The 6,663-nt window shown below is 49.1% G+C and overlaps 1 non-coding gene across 1 annotated transcript; it reads left to right on the forward strand.

Moving 5' to 3' along the window:
• Positions 1–6,153: 6,153 nt before the first annotated feature.
• LOC141572984 (small nucleolar RNA U13) lies at positions 6,154–6,257 on the forward strand. The gene has a single exon (XR_012498572.2). It is a non-coding gene; the product is annotated as a small nucleolar RNA U13 (small nucleolar RNA).
• Positions 6,258–6,663: the final 406 nt, after the last annotated feature.

Raw genomic sequence — 6,663 nt, forward strand, 5'->3', positions numbered from 1 at the left:
TGGGAGTCTTTGAGGCAGCAACTCCACAACTGTAGGATGGAATACTATGCTGCCATGAAAAATAACAAGGCAGCCTACATATGCGGATTGGGGTAATTTCCCACCATGCATTTTGAAGTGAGAAAGACAACTTATATATTGTGTATAGTCCCTGTGTTTTCAAAAAGCCTATATGTGTGCAATATACAACACTGAATGCATGTTTGCACATGCAAAACAATCTGATGCACATTAAACCTTCAGAACACTTAGCACAATTTGTAGTTATGCATTTGTTTCCCATTTATTTGTCAAGCTGCCTTCACTAGACAGTAAGCTCCTGGGAAGCAGGAATAAAGAGCTCTAGAGCCCAGAACATTCCTCAGCACATGGTGGGTACTGAGGAAACATTTGTTAAAAGGAAGACAGACCAACAGAGAAAGAGAAAGGAGAGAGGAAAAGCCAAAAAGAGAAAAGAAGAGAAAGAGAAAGACAGAAACTTGTTGGAAGGAAGGAAGGGGAAAATTAGAGTTGGAATTAAACTTTTACAACTTTAATTTGTTGAATATTTTTTAAATATTTAAAATAAAATCTTTTATTTTATTGTACAATAAAACAGAGACAGAAACCCCTATGATTCCAAGGTATGGTTTAACTAATTACAAGGTGACATCACGAAGACCAAGACAAAGAACTGCCAACCACCCCACGTGCCCCTCCCCAGTCACCACCTCTCCTCCAATAGCAGCAACTGTCAGCCCGACTCTTAGGCGCACAATGACATTTTTAACAGCAAGTCTGATGTCGGGGACGGAGAGGGGACAGTGGGGGCTCTCAGGGAAGCTTCTCCCGCCGTGGGGGCCTAGTTCCCTCCGATGACAATCCCCCTCCCCACGCAGCTCACAAGAGCCGCCGCGGTCCCGTGGGCGAAATCCTCATCCGCTTTCGAAATGCAATGGTGTGCAATTCTAGCGGAGCGTCAAGCCTCCCGAAAAAGGGAAGCGAAAGAGGATCAGAAACCGCGCGCTCAGTGATTTCGGGCTCAGGGGGGTCCACCTAGAAGGAAGTGGGGGGCAACCCGGGGTTTGTTAGGGCAGGGACAGGGGTGCAAGAGCCCTCCGTATCCTTACACCCTGAGGGTGGGGTGCCCCGGCGTGCCCGTGCCCGGCGTGCCCGTGCCCGTGCCGGTGCCCGGCGTGCGCGTGCCCCGGCGTGCGCGTGCCCGGCGTAGTACAGCTGAGCACGCGCAGACGGCGGAACCAGAGCCGTCTTACTGGCACGGGTCCACACGGGGGCGCCAACGCATCCTTGGGGACGCTCGGGAAGCCCTGAGAGTGGTCTCTTGGGGACCGGTGCGGGCGTCTAAATGGAAAGGGAGTCAGTTGGAAGACTCGGCTTTCACTTCATCCCTTTCCAGAATGTTTGTTGATTGATTTTAAGATCACAAGACCACGCGCAGGCACGCACGCTTCCCTCCTGTCTGCCCTCCTTTGGGGCCACCTTCTCCAAGAAGCCTCCCCTTTCTCCCAGCTCCTCAGGAATTCCCTCTCCTCACCTCCCCTCAGACCTTGTCCCGCCAGGGCGGTTTCAGCCATACCATGCTACTGCTGCCTGGGAAACCCTGGGAAAGTGCGCTTTGCCTGGGTCTCAGCCTCCTCATCTGTCAGCTGAGAGAGTGCTGAGGGCTGACACCGCTCCTGGCATGTTTGTAACACCTTCCACCTGAGAGAGGAAAGAGCCTGGAGGCCTGGATTCCACCCTTACCTGCATTCTCCCCTGCTCAGGCCTGCCACCAACCTGCTGATTCTCTGGGCAAGTCACCCCTTCATGGGGTGACTTCATTCACTTCCTTTCTCAGCCTTAAAACGAGTTGGAGAAGCTCAGGAATGTTATCCTAATGATGGACATAATGATAACGAGGCCTACGCCTGCTTTCCCACCACATTTGAAGGCAGCAGCTTTGCTTCCAAGCCCCAGCTTCCCCTCTGACCCTCCCGGTTCCCTCTCCTCCCTCCCTCCCTGCCCCTGCCCCCCATCCAGCCCTCCCATTGGAAAACACTTCCTAGCACAGTCCCCTTGGGGTGGAAGACTGGGTGACATTTCCAAATCAATGAGGAAGTCAGTTGGTCAGTTGGAGCTTCAGATCTGCGGCCACTGAGTCTGTCCCTTGAAAGATGCGTTTGAGTTGCACAGTCTTAAAGGCTTTATGTTTGGTTTTTAAAAATAATTTCAATGAGTTGCCAACATGTAAAATAAAGAAAGTACACACAGAATTTAGGCTGATTTCCTGTGGGGTCACAGTCACTCGTTTGAGCCCTTTGATGTGCCACATCCAGCCCCATGCGAGTCCCTACGGGCCTTTGAAACTGAGATGTCTGCTGGCAGCTAAAGAAATGCACAGAAGTGCAGCATGGGTGAGCACAGTAGAGAAAGGATTTTGGAGTCAGGAACCCTGAGATTCCGCAGACAAGAAATTTTACAAAGACCAAGCCTGGCCTTGCCCAGAAAATGTCACACTGGACTCTGGTCTCCGTTTCTCCATCAGTACAACGGTCATGCAGACTAGTGGGAAGATTCCTGTGGACCCAGCACTTCAGACATTTCAGGGCCTGTGGACTTCATGCTTGATGGTTTCTTGTTTGGTCCTCGTATGGATGGTGCCTTCCCCAGGCAGGTGATCTAGGCCCATGGTCCTAGAGTCATCAAGGCTCTGCCCTGCCTTGAGTCCTGCCTCCCTCTCTTCAGCCCTCTTCCCTCCTCTGACCCTGACACCCCCTGCCCCTGAATCACCCCTAGGAACACCACTTCCTTCAGGGGAAGCTGTTCACATAGCTCCTCTTTCTTCACACCGGCCACATGCCAGGCATGGGAATGTTGGCCACGTCTGGGGTGGGGTGGAGGAGCCAGGAGGCTGTGTTCTGCCATCCAAACCTCCCACAGCTCCCAAACTTGTATGGCCTTGTTCTCTGACCTGCCCCTGCCATTTCCCATCACTCATCTTCCCCATGTCCATCCCTAAAGAAACTTCCCTCCAGATCCATTGGGATCACCCACACCTTCCAGCCTACTCAGTTCACTGACCTCATCCATCAGTCCCTGAATATGATTAACCACAATTGCTGGCCCTGTGTTAGGCCGGTGGAGACTAAAGAGAAAAGGAGAGCCGCCCTGCCTTCTGTGAGCTCACAGCTCTATTGGAATGTGAAATGGTGCAGCGGCACTGGAAAAAAGCCTGGCAGTCTCCCTAATAGTTAAACATAGAGTTAAGAATTTCACTCGTAAGTATATACAGAGGGTGCCAATGAAACGTATACACATTTTAAGAAAGGAAAAAACTATTAAAATTGTAATACTCAATATATACCAATAACAAAAGATGAATACAAGTCACGTCTGACTTCTGCAATTACAAGAGGTGCTCAAAGTGGTTCCCATCAGCGTCCAGACACTTCTGATTATGGCGAACTACTGCTTAAGCAACGTTGACCAAAGTGTCCACTTGTATACATTTTTTGGCACCCCCCAATATACCCAAGAGAAACAAAGGCATACCTCCAACATAAAAATCTGTACACAAATGTTCATGTCAGCATTATCCATAATAGCCAAAAGTAGAAACAGCCCAAATATCCTTCAACTCATGACTATATAAATAAAATGTGGTATATCCATACAATAGAATGTGATTTTACAATAAAAAGCAATGAAATACTGATGCATGCTACATCATGGGTAAACCGGAAATGTTGCTGACTGAAGCCAGCCGTAAAACACCATCTACTGTATGATGCCATTTATGAGAAATACCCAGAACAAACAAATCTTAGAGACAGAAATCAGATTAGTGGTTACCTAGTGCTGGGGGGAGGGTGAACAATGGAGGGGGCAACAGTTAAGGAACGGGGGTTCCTTTTTGGAGTGATACAAATGTTCTAAAATTAGATTGTGATGATGGTTGCACAACTATAAATATACTAAAAAAATATTAAGTGACATGCTTTAAATAGGTGAAGTGTACAATTTATGATTACAGCCCAAAGAGCTGTTTTAAAAATGATCTACAGTACTTGCTTAAAAAGCTGGGGTTGAATGGGGGAAGTACTGGGCGGGGGGATAATGTTGAGAACCCTGCCCTCTGGAGGCCAGTTTCAGGATAGCATCAGGGAGGCAAGGAAACAGGTACTTTCTATCCTAAGACTGACCACAAGAGGGCAGAAGAACACAAAATTTGCTGCAGTAATCTTTGGGGGAGTTGGTACCCTGTACCCTGCTCCTAATCTTTAGAAGCCTCACGCCCAGCCAGGTGCCCTGCCAGATGGGGCAGGGGGCAAAGACGAGCCAGGCTGGGGCAGGAGTAACCTTACAGAGTTTCCCACAGTAATGATGCCCAATGTGCCCTTATCAGCAGCAGCCTAAGCTGTCTTCTCTGGCTTCTACATAAGCCCACAGCAGCCCTAGGGAGGGGTACCCCAGATCCCTAAACCCAGAGGAGTTGAGGAGGATGCAGAATTGGGCATCAGCAGCCCAGAAAGTTATTGGATGCCAATTCTGGCCACTACTGTACTTGGCTCTGGGAAAATATGACATCCTGTATGACTCCATTTATATGACATATCCAGGATAGGAAAATCCATAAAGACAGAAAGCAGATTAGTAGTTGTGAGGGGCTGGGGGAGGGAGAACTGATATAAGTCAGAGATGGAGTCCCCTGGGGGTCCCCACACCCTCGAATATCTCCTAGACCTGCTTATGGCTTCTTAGCTGGCCTATCCTGTACTCTGTCCTCCGGACACACTGCTGCTAATGCCTCTCCTAAGAGCTGGTGTACAGAACTAACTGAACACAATCCTCCCGGTGTGTCCAGAGAGGAGGTGGCAGATGCTGTCTCACTTCCTTTGCTCTGCACGCCATGCTCCTATTAAAGCAGTCGGAGCTCACATCTGGAAGCCACATCACACTGCTGACAGCTTAGAGTTGACACCAGTTCAAGCCCTTAAACCTTTTCTTTTTGTAGTCTCAGTCGAACCCCATCACCCCTGTCCTGTAGTTCTGAGTTGATGTTGTGGCAATTTTGGACCTACTATGTTCACCTTGCTGAGCCTGGGCCAGCGTGAGTAAGGAACAGATGACCTGGTTCTAGACTGGGTCTGATACACAGTTGTGTGATCTTTGGCAAATCACTGACCCTTCTGGGGCAGCCAAATAAGCACCAAGCCAGGGGACCTCGGTTAGAGCCGGGCTCAGCCCCTCACTTGCTTTGTGCCTTTGGGCAAATGACTTCATCTTCCTGAGCCTCTGTTTCCCCCTCTTTAAATAAATTACAATAATGCTCATCCCACTGGTGTCAGGACTGAATAAAATACTGGGTGTAAAGTCAGCACACATGCCTACAGGGAACCGGGTTCCAGTTCCATCCGTGGCTGAGGGATTTTGAATGACCTTAGGTAAGTTGAGTCATGCCTCCAAGAGAGATGATGGATAAGAATTATGCATTCATTCAACAAACACCACTTGGGAGCCCACTGTTGCCCAGGCCTAGGCAGGTGTGCCAAAAGCAGGATGTGGGCCCTGTCTTCAGGTCTCCAGTCTGACGATGAATCTGGACACACACATGGAGAGGTGGTCACACTACCACCACCTGAGGGACCTAGGAAGTCTCAAAAAGCAAATCTTGAGAACCCAGCTCTCACCCCCTTGGCTGCCTGTCCTCTCTCAAAGCCATGCTGCTAGAGATGCTGAGTCTGCAGCAGGTGGATGGGAGTGGCCGGCCAGCCTGAGGAGGCTGCACAGACACACTTCCTCCTTGGCCATCCCTGGAGGTGGCTCTGGGAACAAATTCCCCTAATACCTTTGAGGTTATTTTCTCATGTACTCCTTTTTCTTGACTATGACACAGGGGAACTCTGTGGCTGTTGCAATTTGGCCTGCTCCACCCGCTCCCTCTCTCTCTACCTCCCTTTCTGACTTTTCCTTCCTCCCTCCCATTTGCAGAGCTCCTTACACATTTTTTTCCAAAGCAGCAACCCTGTGAATTGGTTTGGGTCAGGTAGGTGAAAAACCATCATATTGATTCAATCTTCCTTGTTGGAAACAAGAAAAGAAGCAAAGAAATGCCACCCTAGTCCTGCTTCTCAGAGACAATCACTGAGAATATTTTTGAAAATATCTTTCTAGATCCTTTTGTAGTTCATAAGTGTGATGATTGAGTATTCACACTCCTGTGTGAGATGTGCCTCCCTCAAACCTTGTTGTGACATGGGCACATTACCCATCTGACATAAAAAAGAAGAAGAAAAATCCTTCTGATAATTTTTCTTTGTGTGTATTTCATTGTTTAAATTGATATATATTTTTATGCAAGGGGGTCAATCATATTGTATATATTGCTCTGCAATATTGCCTTTGCAACCCAGGTGCTTCCCACATAAAGATAGGGAAACTGAGGCAGAGAGCATCCAGTGACTGTCAGGGGGCAGAGTGGGGCACAGATCCCCTGACCTGTCCAGGTCTCTTGACTCTGAAGACCACCTGGGCCACTCTCCATGGGGGCCTTGGAGCAGTCCCGCGACCCACCTGGAGCCAGGAGGGCAGAGGCCTGACTGCCCCTTGGACAGACTCCCACGGCCCACTTTCCAGAGTGTTGCAGGACCCAGAGTCCTTTGTCAGCCTTCCAGAGTAACAGAG

Source organism: Rhinolophus sinicus, chromosome 15 (assembly GCF_057876585.1).
Source record: "Rhinolophus sinicus isolate RSI-liver-muscle chromosome 15, RSI-T2T, whole genome shotgun sequence".
Classification (NCBI taxonomy): Eukaryota; Metazoa; Chordata; class Mammalia; order Chiroptera; family Rhinolophidae; genus Rhinolophus; species Rhinolophus sinicus.